The sequence below is a fragment of the Lampetra planeri genome, chromosome 30 (assembly GCF_965212315.1).
Source record: "Lampetra planeri chromosome 30, kcLamPlan1.2.h2, whole genome shotgun sequence".
Taxonomy (NCBI): Eukaryota; Metazoa; Chordata; class Hyperoartia; order Petromyzontiformes; family Petromyzontidae; genus Lampetra; species Lampetra planeri.
In genome coordinates this window covers 9,880,185-9,898,990 of record NC_136136.1, presented here as the reverse complement: position 1 = coordinate 9,898,990, position 18,806 = coordinate 9,880,185, and the positions used below count along the sequence as shown (strand labels likewise).

At 45.4% G+C, this 18,806-nt stretch overlaps 1 protein-coding gene across 5 annotated transcripts in view; it reads left to right on the top strand.

Annotated features, from left to right (window-relative positions):
- Nucleotides 1-18,806, top strand: part of LOC144728954 (uncharacterized) — an 80,861-nt gene that overhangs the window by 38,247 nt on the left and 23,808 nt on the right. The gene's annotated exons all lie outside the window — the stretch shown is intronic.

Below are 18,806 nucleotides of genomic sequence, written 5' to 3'. Positions count from 1 at the left end.
CGGGGTTCAACTCCAGATTTCAGCTGCCCATGATTAAACCTTTTTTTAGTTGATAGTCTCAGCCTGATAACTAATGACCCCATATTTAATTTTTAAAAACTCAACTTGGTTTGTCACGTAATTTGTGTTATTCCAGCGTTGATCAATTAGAGCTTTGGTTTAATTGCCCTATGACGAGAACACTCCGTGGAGGGCATACAAAACCACGCTGCATCGTGCAGATAAGAAACCCAGCAGATGGTCTCCAGAGGTACACAAGTACTGTCCCAGGGTTTCCAAGGCACTGTCTTCTGAGGTTGTTCTCCGTCACAAAGTGAGGCACTATTCACTGACAGTGTCTTTGATTGATATTGTGTTGTCTCATGGAATTATGCTACGAGTGCAATTAGAATAACATTGCAATGAGAGTGACTGATTTGAGGGACATCAGCTCTTCGAACGTGTTGACCTGTTTTAGCCACATGTGGCTGACGCTTTGATTAAAGTATCTCAAGCTTCAGCTCCCTCTTTATTTGTATTTTAAACTGCAAAAAGAACTATTTTTTATTTTACTAGGTAAGGCCTACTAATCTATACTGTATAGCTCTTTTTAATAACGACCTCACAACGAAGTGGCTTATCATGTAAAAATGTATAGCAGCCAAATATTTTAAATTAATGTTGCTGAAGGGAAAAACTGGAGGACCCGGAGAAAAATCCACACGATCACGGGGAGAGAGAGACATGCAAACTCCAAATATAAAGACGTTAGGGTCGGGATCGAACTCACGACCTCCTGAATACCATATTCTTGGTTCTTTCGGTAAAGTCACATAGATAGAAAATAAAAATATATTTTTTTATATATAAAATTTAAAATAATAAAAGTAGTATTTTGATTTTATTTTCCATCTACGTGATTTTACCGAAAGAACCAAGAATATGAATTCCTGCAGTCACGAAAGTTTTAGGTCAAAATCTCCTGAATACCATGCGAGGTAGTTAACACCTCGCCACCATGAGCGGCAATGGCGATGTTTACCTCGCGACACAACTAGACTTAATAGCTGCCGCTGTGAAACGGCAAAGCAGCAGGTTTTGTAATGAAAGTGCCGATAGTGACACTAGTTTTACCTATGTGAACGTGACCAACGGTAGGAGAGTTTCCCTCTGCAGCGGAATACGTGTAAACGTCACGCTTTCCAGTGAAAGTCACAAGCGTGGTGGACTGACGAGCTAGGGGGAGGGCCAGTGCTCAATATTTGTAAACAATCTGCTGCACCAAAACTCCAGACGACAAGCCCTGCCCTTGTTAGATGACAGCCCTGCCCTTGTTAGATGACAGCCAATCAGCCGCATGCCACCGATTGGTTGAGGTGGGGGGTAGTGGGAAGCAGATGGCTGGCGATCTAGGTGGTCAGCACCCAAGGGGCCGTCCATAAATGACGTCATGCGATTTTTGACCCCCCCCCCTCGTCACACGGCGTCACAAAGTCAGACCCCCCCCTCAAATATAACGTCACAAAGCTCTGCCCCCCTCCCCTCCAAAAAATAAAACATCCTTCAAATCGCTTTAAACTATTGTCATTGTAGTGAGTATTTAATGTGGCACTGCACTCTGATGTTGTAAGAGAAAACATTTATGAAAAAGTCTATTTAATTAAGTAGAACGTGTTGTCTATATTTATTAAAAGTTGCGCATTTTGATGTGACGTCACATTTCTCAACGCCCCCCCCCCTCGTCACACATCGTCACAAATGTCTGACCCCCCCCCCCCCCCCAGGTGCGTGACGTCATTTATGGACGGCCCCCAAGTTTATTTTCCTCGCGGCGCAACAAGATATTATTAGCTGTCTTTTGACAGCAGATTTAGAGATATTGTAATATATCCTATCAGTATGCAGTCAGTATCCAAGGACGATGACCTCTTTTGCATCGGGGAGTCAATTAATCCTTCAGCACCTTAGACGGTCGTTATGTTTGGATTCTGGTGAGTTCGCTCGTGATTAGCAAGACCAGTGTTTTAATGACACACCCCTCCACAGAGATCACAGGCAAGATCAAACCCCAGAAGATCCCAGGATTTTATCTTTCATGAATCTCATGGTCCACCATAAACCGCATCTGCACAAACCATGGCAGATGCGGATACCTGATGGACAAATGGAAACTAAAAAAAACTTTGGGTGCAGCAGATTGTTTACTGAACAGAACGTACAGCATATAACGACGCAATACCCCGATCCACAAATACAAAGCAGACATCGCAGCGATACACTTTAGCTGCTCCTGACACGGTTAGCTGGCTTGACCACCTGATTGTGAAATTGTAGTTTGTTGATTTTAAGCTTTCGTGACTGCAGGAATCCATATTCTTTGGTTCTTTCGGTAAAGTCACGTAGGTATAAAATAAAACTTTAGGCTGTGGGGCCGGGCACCCTACATCGTTGTGCAAATCTTTACTCCTGCAGTGCGCTGCTCCCAGTTTCATTATAATGCCACTTGACTTGTTTACGTTGTAGTCCCTAGGGAGGGGGGGACCCCTTGTCGACAATGCCCTGCACAAGCACCGATAAAAAAAAGAACTAACTCGCTATGTTTGTCATTAATACTGCGTGATGACAAGCGTCCGTCATCTGATGACGGACGCTTGTGTTGCGCCTGAAACGTCGTGATTTGCGCCCGAAACGTCGTAAGTTATTTTATTTTAGACCTACGTGACTTTACTGAAAGAACCAAAGAGTATGTAGTTTGTTGCTTTGCATCGACATCAGCCATACGAAATAAGATAGAGGCACCGTGGGCTGAAGGTAACTCCCGAGATCTCTCTCCACCGGTCGACACGGTAACCACCACTCCTGACCCTCTTCTCCTGGCTTGTTGTTGTTGTTGTTTCTTCGTGTCTTCAACTCGCTGTCTCTCAAGCAACTAGAAACTTTGTGAACACGATTGATTGTAGCCATAAACGATGGGTCAGATTTTCCCTCTGGAAGACCACAACAGAACAACTTTCCAAAGATACCGCACTCAATGGGCATATGCATAGTGTCCACAATAGGCGGAACAGTTTGTTATTTTTAGTTCTCCACGTGCCAACTACTAAAAGAGGATTTGGCCGAATGTCTTAAAGCAGAACTCCTCTGAGAATTAACCCTGATTCTGCAAAAAGCCTTTCCTGGATGAGTAGAGACGATAATAACGCTAGTCGGCTGGTATTGCCGTTAGAGCAGTCGGCTTTGCATTCAGTCAGTGAGTTCGAGTTGGTATCGAGGTCAACTTTTCTGATTTCATCGCCCAAGTCTGCAGCGCCTGATTTTCCCAGGCAATCTCCTATCCAAGTACTCACCAGGCTCAGCCTGCTCAGAAGAATCAGAGATCGGTCACATTCATGGTGATGTGGACGCATGTAGAGCGTGCTCCAGATGTCTTCTGACCCCGCCCACCAATTAATTGACCCCTAAAATGTTTTTCCTTTGCATATTCATTTCTGATTTAAATAAATGTAACTTTTAAAATATATATGATATTTTAGAGAATTAAATGGGGGGGGGGGGGGGTCACAATACATCTGGAGCACCCTGTAGATTGCAACACTGCTCTACGGCACAGTGCCAAAGCAAGTCATGACCTGGGGCTAGCAGTCTCAATCTCAGTACTCTGGTGATGGCTGTGTCAGTTCAATTGTCACAGTAACCATGCCACCCTTGAGCCACTTAGCCACCTGTTTATATTGGGGTTGCTGTTATTTGCTAGCAAATGGTAACTTGGTCCTTCCACTGACGCCCAGCGCCACTGTGCTGAGGTGTTGACTACCTCGCCTGGTCCACAGGAGGTTGTGGGTTCGATCCTGACGCCTGTATATTTGGAGTTTGCATGTCTCTCCCCATGGTCGCGTGGATTTTTCTCCAAGTCCTCCAGTTTTTCCCTATGCATTTAAAAATATGTGTTGGGAGTATTTGGCTGCTATCGGTTTCCACGTGATAAGCCACTTCGTTGAGCTGTCATTTGTGGCCAGGTCGCTTCTGAAAAAAGAGCTATTTGGCTTGGTGAGCCTTTCCTGGTAAAATAAAAAATATAGTAAAACAAAACTAGTATGGTTTTGGTTTAAACAGGCACAGTGGCTGTTCCTCCTCTTTGTGGTATGAAGCCCTGTAGGCACTTGCGCTGCCGCTCCTAAATTTACCCGCGGCCCCGTCCGCCATCGGTAAACAACGGCATGTGACTGCCCTCCCCACTCCCCGAGTTTTCACGGTCCGTGTTGACACTGCGGCAAAGTATCTGTGACCGGTGTAGGGTTCACCACGCTCGCTGGCAAGTGCTACCTCCCGCTATCTCCCTGCTAGTGCAAAGTGCGTCCGTGCGTGCGTGCATGCGGTGGGGAGCGGTAGTGCAGTGCGGTTGGTGTGCTGCGCTATGAACCCGGTGCCCCGAGTTCGATTCCCGTTCGCGGCCAACACCAGTGACGATTATTTGAACCGGTCCTAGGCCTCCCCTAGGTCGACTCAGCATCAAATTAGTATATGGTGTTGGTGTAAGCATCGCCACTCGGGAGACAAAGGTGGGCGGGCATGGTGCTGGCCACCCACTCCCTCATGTGCCGTCGCGTCTTCATAGGTGCTACTGGCTAACAGCACCTGCCCTGACAGTCTATTAAAGGCTATACGGGAGGGACTTTGTTGTGTGGAGGGTAGCGGTAGTGCAGTAGTTAATATTCTTATGCTACAAATCTGCAAAGATTAGTTCGATTCCCTACCAGTGAACTTGTACTGAGCCTCCGCTTTGTTGACTTGCATGTGACTGCTTGCACAAGTGATAACCACTGGCGGAGTCAGTGGGGGGGATGGGGTGGCACATGCCCCCCCAATGATCCGATCGAAATCCCTAATTTCGATCAGATCATTGGGGTTTATTAGTAATAAATCGTCATTTTGTGACCCCCCCACTCCACTGTCACTGTGTAGCATATTATTACGTGCCAGGGACTCTATGAGATGATAGGACAAAAGTCTGAGTCCATAATTGGCAATAAGTAACGGCAAAGCAGTAATAAGTGACTCACAGAATTGTGCGCAGTTGCGTATGCAGTACATGACTTCCCTGAAGGCATACCTTCAGCGAGCGCGATGCCGATCACACATGGTTCGAATTCGACCCTCGATCGATGGCTGCGCCATCACCGCACACGCGTTGAATAAAAAGCAAGAGACAAGTCCTTACTAACAACTCCTATCATTTTTCATTGCTGGAGGGGTTGCCCCCACTTCTTGAAAATCCTGGCTCCGCCATTGGTGATAACTGTCTGCACCACCCCCTCGTTTGTTATGCTGGCTAACAGCACTCACCCTGACATTGTGTCAAGCTAATTGGGGGGACCTATGTCTTTGTGTGTATACGTATATGGGGGAGTAATAGTTTAGAGGTTAGTTCACCACATGACCATCTCAGCCATCTGGGGTTCCATGGTGGTGAGTTGTTAATTACTTCACCTGGTATACAGGAGGTTGTCGGTTTGATCCCGCCTGCTATATATTTGGAGTTTGCATGTCTCTCTGTCTGTGGTGCCTGGCTTTTTGTCTGGGTCCTCCGATTCCCCCCCCCCCCCCACATTTAGAATCAACATGCTATAATAGTAGGTTTTTACCCTTTTAACTGGTACAAAACTGACACCTTTATTCAAGGCATCATGTTTGCAATGACCACAACACAAGTAGTCAAAAAAGCAAACAAAAAGAAGCAACTCTGATAAAGATGATAATATGCACTGTCCTTGAAGTTGATTGGCCCACACCCGAGACGGCTTTCTTTAGAGCCTAGTCCCCATTGGTGTAGGGCCAGATGACACCAGAAGGCGTACAACTCAAACACAGTGCAATATCAGAGTATTGAGAGCTCGGGGTAAGCATTTACACTATGAGATCTCTTTTACCAGTGGCAAAATATAATAGTAGGTTTTTACCCTTTTAACTGGTACAAAACTGACACCTTTATTCAAGGCATCATGTTTGCAATGACCACAACACAAGTAGTCAAAAAAGCAAACAAAAAGAAGCAACTCTGATAAAGATGATAATATGCACTGTCCTTGAAGTTGATTGGCCCACACCCGAGACGGCTTTCTTTAGAGCCTAGTCCCCATTGGTGTAGGGCCAGATGACACCAGAAGGCGTACAACTCAAACACAGTGCAATATCAGAGTATTGAGAGCTCGGGGTAAGCATTTACACTATGAGATCTCTTTTACCAGTGGCAAAATATAATAGTAGGTTTTTACCCTTTTAACTGGTACAAAACTGACACCTTTATTCAAGGCATCATGTTTGCAATGACCACAACACAAGTAGTCAAAAAAGCAAACAAAAAGAAGCAACTCTGATAAAGATGATAATATGCACTGTCCTTGAAGTTGATTGGCCCACACCCGAGACGGCTTTCTTTAGAGCCTAGTCCCCATTGGTGTAGGGCCAGATGACACCAGAAGGCGTACAACTCAAACACAGTGCAATATCAGAGTATTGAGAGCTCGGGGTAAGCATTTACACTATGAGATCTCTTTTACCAGTGGCAAAATATAATAGTAGGTTTTTACCCTTTTAACTGGTACAAAACTGACACCTTTATTCAAGGCATCATGTTTGCAATGACCACAACACAAGTAGTCAAAAAAGCAAACAAAAAGAAGCAACTCTGATAAAGATGATAATATGCACTGTCCTTGAAGTTGATTGGCCCACACCCGAGACGGCTTTCTTTAGAGCCTAGTCCCCATTGGTGTAGGGCCAGATGACACCAGAAGGCGTACAACTCAAACACAGTGCAATATCAGAGTATTGAGAGCTCGGGGTAAGCATTTACACTATGAGATCTCTTTTACCAGTGGCAAAATATAATAGTAGGTTTTTACCCTTTTAACTGGTACAAAACTGACACCTTTATTCAAGGCATCATGTTTGCAATGACCACAACACAAGTAGTCAAAAAAGCAAACAAAAAGAAGCAACTCTGATAAAGATGATAATATGCACTGTCCTTGAAGTTGATTGGCCCACACCCGAGACGGCTTTCTTTAGAGCCTAGTCCCCATTGGTGTAGGGCCAGATGACACCAGAAGGCGTACAACTCAAACACAGTGCAATATCAGAGTATTGAGAGCTCGGGGTGTCAGTTTTGTACCAGTTAAAAGGGTAAAAACCTACTATTATATTTTGCCACTGGTAAAAGAGATCTCATAGTGTAAATGCTTACCCCGAGCTCTCAATACTCTGATATTGCACTGTGTTTGAGTTGTACGCCTTCTGGTGTCATCTGGCCCTACACCAATGGGGACTAGGCTCTAAAGAAAGCCGTCTCGGGTGTGGGCCAATCAACTTCAAGGACAGTGCATATTATCATCTTTATCAGAGTTGCTTCTTTTTGTTTGCTTTTTTGACTACTTGTGTTGTGGTCATTGCAAACATGATGCCTTGAATAAAGGTGTCAGTTTTGTACCAGTTAAAAGGGTAAAAACCTACTATTATATTTTGCCACTGGTAAAAGAGATCTCATAGTGTAAATGCTTACCCCGAGCTCTCAATACTCTGATATTGCACTGTGTTTGAGTTGTACGCCTTCTGGTGTCATCTGGCCCTACACCAATGGGGACTAGGCTCTAAAGAAAGCCGTCTCGGGTGTGGGCCAATCAACTTCAAGGACAGTGCATATTATCATCTTTATCAGAGTTGCTTCTTTTTGTTTGCTTTTTTGACTACTTGTGTTGTGGTCATTGCAAACATGATGCCTTGAATAAAGGTGTCAGTTTTGTACCAGTTAAAAGGGTAAAAACCTACTATTATATTTTGCCACTGGTAAAAGAGATCTCATAGTGTAAATCAACATGCTTTTTAGAGTATTTGGCTGCTTTAAATGTCCACGTGATATACCACTTCGTTGACCTACCATTTGTGGCCAGGTCACTTCTGAAAAAGAGCTCTGTAACTCAGTGTGCCTTATCTGCTAAAATAAACAAAATAGTTGTCATAGTTTTCATCTGATATCAGTGGCAAGTCGTTTTTAAACCTGGCCTAAGTCGCCTTGGCTTTAAATTGATACCAGGTGTGGTTGTTATAAATGTCACAACCGGGGAAACAAACTTGGTCGGGCATTATACAGGGCCACACCAATCCCCTCCTCGTGGTGTGCCAACTGCAATAGGCGTTTTCTAACAGAACCTGACCCAATGGTATTTAATCCTCTATGGGTTTCTTTGTTTTTGTGTGCAAGTTAATCGTGCGTTATAATAATACTCCGAGCCAAGATTGAAATGGAAAACATTCCATTGAGGATGTCCTTCTGAATTAAATAAATGCTGCCACTACTGCAGCTCTTTACTGTTAGTTGGTTGTGCTTCCATTGTTAGTGATTTAATACTGAATCTTTGTTTATCCTGGAGAAATCTGATGAGCTATGAAGCCCCTTTTCTGGGTCAGAACAATAGCTTAAACGATAGGAGTGCAAAGTATCGTAAAGGTAAGCAAATCACTAATAAGAAATACATCAGAAAAAGTATACAAGTAAAAATTGCATAAGTACATAGTTTCCCAAGCTTGGACAAGGCAGCAAAACAACAGCAAACATTCCCAGACCACACCAAGGCAACACAGTATCCCAATAGAATTGCACATAAAAATTGGACGATCGATAGATGGGTAAGGATCAAAGTTACAAATCACATGAGAAATGTGGTTGTATTCAGCACTAATCTATCTTCTGCGCCAGGATATTACTCATGTCTTTATCTCATTGATAAGTCCAAACCATTAATGTATATATGTTGAACTTACCGTGCTAATCAGAAGTGCGGGGGAAGAACAACAAACGAAACAGAAATGTAAATTAGTTTTAAATCTCAAACTCATCATCGATGAATCCGCCATCCATGCAATGTCCTGGCAGTGTCGCTTCGATCCACGCAGCTTTCTCATGCCTTCTTGTATTGGTTGAAAAAAAACGTAGCCTTCAACTATAACACGTTTCAACAACTATTGCTTTTCCCGACAGCCATATGATTGAAGAAGAAAGAGTTGAGAAAAGCCAAACCTCTTTGGCAAAGTTCATCGTGGTAAGCGTTGACATTATTTATAGTGCACATGCAGTTGTGTGTGTGTGTGTTTCCAGCTATTGAACCATTCGTATGTGTAATTTGATGTCCTCTTTTGTGTGTTCGTCCTTTACAGTGCTTGGGTGTCTGAGTCACTAAGTGAACTTGTAATGTCCAAGTCACTGAGCCCGGCACTGCCCGAGGTCTCGGGTTCTTATCCAGGCTGCGGGCTATATGTGATTTAAACCGGGTTCTCAAGTGTGGCGAGTTGCGGTCTCAGCCGACATCACCAACGTCTGATTTAAAATGCCATCCAAGTTATATTCCAAATGCGCTATGATTGTCGTGTTAGAAGATTGTTAATTATTGATTTTAAACTGCTGCCTTGTGTTAGAACGGCCCTGGAAGATGTCAAAGAATTTCATCTGAAGTAACCTGCAGTATTCTAGTTGATTGTGTGTCAATGTGCACTCGTCTGCAAACCGAGCTTGCCATGTCCTCTATCCACAGTCATCTGAAGTCACTTAAACATCCTGTTACCATGCCATGTGATGCAGCCTAACATGCGCAGCAAATTGTGTTCATCGTCGCATGGCTATCAAACCAACAGTTTGAATCCTCAGAGCTGAAGTTCACCAAATCAAGCTTTTGCTTTCACTGAACTCGATTGCAAACTGATGTCGATCAAGTTGTTTTATGCAACCAACCACTAATCTCTGGGCCATCTAAATAAAGGGTGCAGAAATTCTAACGTAGTCACACGCACAAATGCATGTCTCTGCGTCTTGCATGGGCTTTACATGCGCACTTGCGTGCTACTTTGCAGATTGGTAGGCGCTCGTGTGTGCATGTCTGTGCAGGCCTGTCTTTGTGTGTGCATCCACGTATGTCTGCACATGCCTGTGTACGTCTGTGCGTGCAAGTGCACCTATGTACGGGTCTCCGTGTGCGCGAGTGTGCACTTGCTCGTTGTTTGTGTGTGCCTGGTGCGTAATTTTCAGGAATTTTAAGCCGCCGGGGTGTCTGACTTGGCAGCACATCGGCTGGAACGCCTGAGGAAACAGCAGTGACATTCAATGCATCTGACCTAGGCTCTGGTGTCCGGGCCACTCTGCCCATGGTCACACGTGCAGTGGATACAGCAGCATTGCTGTGCTTGTGTCAGCTTACAGCCGAAAAGTGCTTTTAATAGCCTCAGTTTTTGTGACTATGGCGCTTTGGGGTTATATTTTATACATACACTTGGGCAGGTGTGTGGTGGCTTGTGTGCAACTGGACAGAAATCTTCAATGCCACCTTGAACCATTGCCGACATTAACACTCTCTCAGAATACCTCGCATCGCGTCACCGCACACGCGGTCAACGTTCGTCGCTGTGGATCAAACAAAAGTCGAAGCCGCCCGCCTGCCCAGACGCACGCGCGTGGGCGGCGGGCATCTCCGTTGCCCACCCGGAGGCATTGGCGGAATTGCACATTCCCTCGGTGTAGGCCAAAGGACAGTCTATGTAGACCCCCCCCCCCCCTAACGAGTTGGTGGGCCTGGGCCGAGTCGGGCTCCAACTGGAATTTAACTTTTTTTTACCTACCAGGTAAGGCCCAATGAGCTTCGTAGCTTTTTTTGAGAAACGACCTGGCCACAAATGATTGTATCCACGGGGGGTGGCTTATCTTGTGGAAATTTGAAGCAGCCAAATACTCTTCAAAGCACATCGATTCTAAATGTAGAGGGGAAAACCTGGAGGACTCTGAGAAAAAATCCACGTGACCAAGGGGAGAGAGACGTGCAAACTCCAAATATCCAGGTGTCAGGGTCGAACCCACAACCTCCTGTAGACTAACACAATTTAACTGGGAACTCGCACAGTGATCAGTATACCCACACATTGTGTTGGAGAATAACCCTAGGACAGGGGTTGGAAACATGCAGCTCTGAACTACTGCTTCGTGACGTAATATATGTGTGTATGTATTTACATGAGTTTTGTACCGAATTCGAAAAAAAATTGTCCCTTTTGTTGTTTTGGTTGCCGACCCCTGCTCTAACCGCATGTGGTTTTTAAACGTGGAGGGGGGAAAAAAACGGAGAAAAAATCCACTCGGCCAAACGATAGTGAGTCGGATGCTTTGACAGAGGCGCCCACCTTGCCACTGTAAGGAGATACATTTCACATTCGGAGTTTGACACTGGCACATGATGTTTCAGTTCTTGAGAATGCTGATGATGATGTCGCCAACGAGTCTTTAATGTCAACTTTTCGTGATTCCCTGCAGAAATTGCTCACCTTTGGCCAGACCTGAATCGTGAAGTCGGTGCAAACTGGCCCGGTGGCTGTAGAATATCGGCAGTTCATAACATGTAATTTTTAAACATTCACGACACTCAAACACACACGACCACGCTTAATCCAACTGTGCATCGACCCTGCGCATGTGTTCATGGCCTATATCGTTACCTGCCAAATGTTGTTCTATTTGATGTCCGAGTTAACATTTCACGTGCAGTACATAAAATGTCATATTAAAACTTACTTACGACGCACGATCACACGCACGTGCTCAACGTGTGACATGTACGCTCCGAGAGGACTCTTGACGGTGCGTATGTGGGCTGGCCATGGTGGCGCCATAAGGTTATTAAGGAATGAAATTAGAACATGCGGTGCATAATTGAGACACATTACATAAAGCATGAGAACGCATGCAGTCGGCGAGCTGTGATAATGCAGACCGTTGCCACAGAGGTGCGCAAGCCTTAAGGATATGAAGCGATAACTTTGACGGCGGCGGTGAGGTTACCGTGAGCTGCGAGATTCGCAAACCTCTCACTGGACTGCGGGGGCGGTCAAGACTGGCAGTGGTATAGAAAGTAGAATACCGATCAGGTTGTGTGGACTTTCGAGTGTTATCCCTTCGGGTGTCCTCCACATGCAAAACCCTTCGTAAAGGAGTTTGCCCAACAGAGGTTGTATTCGCCACTGTGGTGTGCGTAGAATCTAGAGCCTGAAAAATTGTACACGAACCCACAGAGTTTGTGTTGTTACTCCCATGCGTGACTCGTGCGTGCATCGTGAGAATAATGACGTACTTTAGCTGCAGAATCTACGCGTCGCTATAGGGGAGCCTCAACTGAGCGTCAATGATCGTAATTTGAAAGGTGCCTTGAAAACCGGCCAAGTCACACTGTGGTTATAGCACTCAACTGACAATCAAGAAGGTCTCAAATTGAAACCTTTGTCGGCGGGGTTTGGGGTGGGTTGTTATTCTCGAACACAATGTGAGGGTACACTGATCACTGCGCGAGTTCCCAGTTAAATTGTGTTTATATACAGGAGGTTGTGGGTTCGACCCCGACCCTCACGCCTGTATATTTGGAGTTTGCACGTCTTTCTCTCCGTGTCCTATGGGTTTTCCCTCCATATTTAGAAACGTACGCTTAGAGTATTTAGCTGCAATACATTTTCACGTGGTAGGCCAGCTTATTTAATTTTAATATACTCGTAAGAATAATTACACGAAGCATATAAGAGATGCATGCCAAGTATTACTTACGATGAGCGACACAAATAGGAAGACATGGTTCAGGGAATGAACACAAATGATAAACATATTGATCACTAAGGAAAGTATACTCTTTGGTTCTTTCGGTAAAGTCACTTAGATATAAAAGAAAATAAATCACGACGTTTCGGGCGCAACACAAGCGTCCGTCATCAGATGGGAAAGCATGGTCTGCTGCTGAGGCAGACTGTTTTAAAAGGTTTTAAATGGGTGTAGCCCAAGGGTCATAAAGAAGTGGCCGGGGCTAGTGATGTTCACGTGAGAAATAAACATGTAACTGTAGAAAAGAAGGAAAGCGGCCTCCTCGACGAGGGCACGGAAGTGGCTATGTTAATGCGAGAGATTAGCATGTAACTGTAGAGAAGAAGGAGAGCGACCTCCTCGACGAGGGAGTGCAACCCAACGGGTGTAATCCAAAGGGCATGTGAGCATGAGAGTGCAATCCAAAGGCATGAGAGTGCAATGCAACGGACATGTAAGGAACGTATGTTTGGTTGGGCAAGACGCATTGTTGTAGGGGAAGTTGGCCTATGGACGAGACTGTTGGTATGAGAGCAAGATGGATAAGTGGGATTCGCAAGGCCATGAGGGATGACAACAGCATGTGGGGGGGGGGGGGCTTTATCCGGTAGTGGATAGACCGTTGCGGTTCCTGACTGGGATGCTTGGCAGCTTCCTTAATGAATAATGTATTTTTGCGCGTGGGAGGAAGCCAGATTCCCAGAGAAAACTCACACACATGGGGATGTGTTCATTCGCAGATGACTCAGTGGCCCACTTGCTATGCGGCTTTTCAACAGGCCCCACTTCTTTTGTCTTGCAGCTCAAATGACTCGCACACGTGACGATTCCTGCTGGATTACTTGTGTGCATCATGTCGTGCGTGTAGAATAATGGGGGGTTCCTTCCATGAGAAGCAATTAAGGAACACCCATATGTATGCATATGGGGGTTCCATTACGTAGCCGACTGCTCATCCGAGGTGTGGGAAGCAGGGATCGGTCACTTTTAGATGCCTAGCACGTAGCTCATCAGTCACACGTGAATGCCATCCACCCACCTATTGCTTTGAACAGGGCCCATAAGCCTGAGAAAATATCCGACAGTACTTGTGGTGCAGCGGTTGCAGCACTAAACTCGCTGTCTCAAAATGTCAAGTTCCAGTCGGAGACTTACTCCGATAATAATTTACCCGGGGTTTATGTAACGACGACTATTTTTGTAAGTCCACAGTGGTTGTCCCCTCCCCCCTCTGCCTTGCGAATTGTGATGCGCAATGCCTGGGGGGAGGGGCGTGGGAGAACATGGGGGTGGGGGCATGGTGGGGTCGGCATGGGGTGGGGGCATGGGGGAGATGTCATCCCATTGCTTGTATGAGAATTCAGTGATGGAGTCATTCAGCAGTGGGTAATTTTAATAATTGTGGGTAATTTTTTTTTCAAATTTGTAAATGACAGCAGGTAAAGGGTAGCTTGCTCTTGCAAACGGTGACGTGTGATTTTGTTGTTGTTTATGCCTGAGCAATTATTTTCACGTAAAGTTTTTTTTATGACTAGGCAGAAATGTGCAATCGCCGTATGTAAATGCACCACGTGATCCAATAGCATCCACTTGGAAATGTGGCCTTGGAGATCACACAGCATGGACGTTTCTGTTAGCAGCCCGGATCTTCGTGTTGGAAATTCCACACTCCTATGTTGGGGGGGAGGGGGGGCTCATTATTTGACTTAACGCAAAGGAGCACTCAATTTAATCAACTATGGAAGGTTTATAAGCCAGGTCGACCTTCAACCAGGATTTTAATTGGCAACCTTGCAAATGTCAGTCAGTGATTCTACTCCGACACGACAATGATGCGTTTTTTTGGTGCAGTTATTTTTGACCGGGCCGATCGATGTCAACTGCTTTGTTTGAAACCAGATGGGGACCTTTTTTGAGACTGAAAGTTCTCTTTGCAAAGGTTGATGCGATACACATGTTACAAATACAATGCACATGTAAAAACATTATAATCGCAAATGTAACAACAGCACGCAGGCTTAGAATTTTAAGCAAAACAGAAACTCCTTAAATTAATACGAAACATCAATGTAACGGTTATAATGTAGCAATATAAGATTTACGCATCATCATCGCGTTGCTCAAAAAAGTTCGTACATCCGTGGTACTTTTTTGGTTTCGTGAAATAATTTTGCACAAATTACGCACGAAGAGCGTCGTGGTAACATAAACGGTTCGCAAATTTTCAATCACTCTCGGGACGTAGCACGGGAATTTTCCCCGCTGCTGCGTCTTCCAATGCAAAGTTTTAAGTGTTGCCGCACCGCGGCTCAGTCACGTGCTACGGGAAACCTGGATTCTGACTGCATCCCTGAAGTGGCAGCAAGCTCGACAAACGCCCCGAGCCACCACCCAGCCACCTGCCCGTGTAGAGTCTTTGACGAGCCACGTGCGACCCAAGCACGGTGGTGCCTCTTGTAATTGCGATTGCCCCAGCAGAATTAGGCTCAATTTAGGTGTTCTAGCCGGGTCGGTTGGGGGGGGGGGTCGTAAGTGGCGCACGTGGAGCACTCAGCCACGATCCACTGCAGCAAAAACACCTCGATTACCGCCACTGCCACTCCCTGTGAGATCACTGCCTATCGCTCGCTGAGCGTGATGTGCTTTTGCCCGACTGTTGTTTGCAAAGCCGACGCCGTGCGTACAACATTGAGACCGCTGATGACTTTATGGCCTGGACGGGGAGAGCCGAGGGCTAATGGCCCTGAAAGCACGGAAGAAGTTGTCCTTGGGCGATTTTGCCCGCCTGCTTGCAAAGCTGGCAGCATTGAAACAGCTGACTCTTTGGCCAGGGCAGAGAGCCTAGGGTTGCACGGGCCTGCACCTTCACGCCGTGACAGGGCTAATGTCCCTGGAAGCAGTGAAGAAGTTGTCATTGGGCGATATTCACTTATAATGCAGTTACCCAAAGATCTGCACGTTATTTATCAGATGTATTAATACCGCTACAAAATACTAAAAACCAATCTGATTGTTTACGATTCCTAGATTTCATACGCAACTTGGCTTAAATGCGTTTTGTGTTGCTGCTGCTCCAAAGTTTTGTAACCAACTGCTCTCGTCTCTGGGGATCACCACTCTGCCGTCTCTGTAACTCTTTTAAACAGACATCGTTGAGGTCGAAACTATACAAATGTGAATGTCCGTAATTGTTTTATCAGATCATTTGGTTGTAATTACCTTTATTTATATATTTATTTGATATCGTGTTTCTTAACTCTTTCAGCCGTGTGTCTGCTGGTCGAGTCACCCTTGAGCTGTATAGCTCAGTGTGTCATTTACTCGGATAATTTATACACTTTTGAAACTTATATTAAACTTCTGGTATCACATGTCCATATGGCCTTCAAAAAGCCCCAATCGTTGTTTATTTATCATATTAGCCACACCAATTGGGTAAATAAAGGGTAAACATTTCAACATGGTAATGTTGAGTTTCTAATGTTAGTGCACTTAGTCACTTTTGTTGCAGCGACAGTAGTGACCGGGGTGTGTTAATGGGAGCCCCTCAAAGGAATTTGAAAGTCCAGCCCTTGGTAAAGAAACCAAAAAAACTGCCCCACCCGTGCTGTGTTCGTTGCCTGAACCGGTGTTTGAAACGCGAGATCGTATTAAAAGAAAACAACGTATAAACGTGCACAAAATTCGGAATTAGCCAAACATTCAGAGGAAGGACTCTCCTGAAAGAGTACCGTGGGTCAGAAAGCTTCATCTGAATGAATAATCACAATAATTGTTGTTACTATTGTGATTAAATGTGTCGCTTTTTTTTAAATGTCATTGCATCCAACATCGGCGGCGATGCTGTTGAGGAAAATAAAGAATAAAGTTCCATTTGGGAATGACTCGGCCCTGAAGGAAAATTACTTCTACCTTGTGGCAAGTTTACTGATCATCCCGTGAAGGGAGAAACTGGCCACCACCATTCATTATTAATGTGGATTGTGTACCCGTTATCTTGAGATTCCCGACAGAGATGAACGCTGCTTCGTGCTCAATTGAGTAGTGAAATCCATTTCGGCTTTTGTAATTATTACTGATTGCTGCAGCAATATAGAATGTTGTGTTCTCCAATCTTTAAACTCAGCTCTGCCTTGCAAAAGAGACCTGTTAATTCACTGTGCAACGCTAATGCGCATCTACTCTCATTGCAGTCTATTATATTAATATAAATTTTATGTTTACTAAATGGAATGTTCTTTGAATGTACTGTAATTATGCTTTAACTGCCATTCAAGCAACACCAAATGAAGTAGGGGAAACTTCATCTTTATCTCCTGGATATGTAAACCTTGAGGGGTTTAATCCAGCCCTGATTTGCACCTTAGAAAGATCCATAAGATTGGCCCAATATTGTCAAAAAATCACTTCAGTCGTGTTGATTTGATACGGATAATTTCTGTGCAGTGTGCGTATCATCTTCTAGATGCAAATCTAGCGTTTTTTGATTGCTTTCAAGGGCATTAAATTGTAGTAAAGTTTCCCAACCACAGAAATATATACTTTTCCCTCCATTTGCAGACATCACCAGCCAGTGTAACTACTGTCATCCACTTTGCGTCTCCTTCCGTAGGGGGGGGGGGTCTGACTTTAAACATTGAACACTATCGTGAAATCGGACAGATGGCACCGTTGTTGAAATGCTTGGTTCTTGGCTGTGATTCACAGCACAAGTTTAAATGTTATCATAACCTAGCACGTGCATCCTCTAGGTCAACCTCTGCCTTAGTATCTGGCAAGAGGGGCGTTGTGACCAACATCGGCACTGACACATTCAGGCGTGCACAATGGTGGCTACACACCATCCCTATTGTGCCGTACATACCCTCTTACCAGGTGCTCACAGCGCGTCGCCTTTCAGTCAAAGAAAATAATACTGAACCAAACTCTACACGTTTTTATCGTGGATTTTGACGTTTAAGCAACAACAACAAAAACTTGGGCAAAACTGGGCACCAGTAATTTGGCAATGGCACCAGCGCATGCCTGCACCCCCCCCTCACGAGACTGGTACAGTGTTGGCTTTGGCAAATTCATGGCCTGGCTGCCAACGCCGTGTGTGCTATCACTACGGTTTAGCCTTGATTAGACACGACCGATGGCATCTAAATGGCCAATGATAGTAGCGGCAGCAGTGCTCTCACACGCTCGTGCCTCGTCTGTCGCTATTTCTGTTGCTCGCTGCAGCGGTGCACAGCATCGCTGGCTTTGGACCAGTCGAACAGCCGAAGGGAAGCTTTGTGTGTATGTAATGTTCTTGTCATTGCTCCAGTGACACTGAGAAGGCTGATAATGACCGCGTCAAGAGCACTGAACCAGCACCGCTGCTGTGATGCTATGTGCGTGCGTCCGTCTTGCGTTGACGGCACTGTATTGTGATTGAACCAGATTCTCAAGTTTAGCGATGTTGATGGTCTCGCCACAGTCACGAATGACTGCGCACAAAGAAAATGTCATTTCAGCATTTTCATTCTCTTCGAAGACTAAACACCACCAGGGTTTGTGACGCAATGGCTATAACTTGGCAAGGCCTACGAAGGCGCGCCACCTAGTGTGGATTAGTGGCCTAGCGAGGTGACGGCATCTGCCCCACGAGTCGGCAACCAAAATAACAAGAGGGGCCTATTTGTTTCGAATTCAGGACAATATTTCAAGATCCGGAATGCAACAACAACTGCCATTCGCCACTAAGTGGCGGTGACATCACCACGACGCTTGTGCCAGGCCATGTGCACCTTGAGGCCACGCGAAGTGTCGAACGCCCGCTGGCAGGAGGTCACGGGGCAGACCCAGATGCCACGGGTCGACTGACTGAGATGACTTGCTGATGCACCACCTGTGCCCCCTACTGTGCCAACTTGCTGTGCTTTAGCCACCCAGCACTCCGCTCGTTGTTGTGAGCGTCGCTCCTCCGCAGTGGATTTTACTGCACTGCCATCTGCTGCCCACTAAGTAGCCCCACAGCCTATAGCAAGCAACCTGTTGTGTAGAGTGCACCCATCTAAGTACTATACAAGCTCAAGTCTGCTTCGCTTTTCATGATCTGATTAAATGAGGTGTATTTAGATTATTACAGCTGTCAGGGTCGGGATCTAACCCACGACCTGTGTACCAGGCGAGGTAGTCAACATCT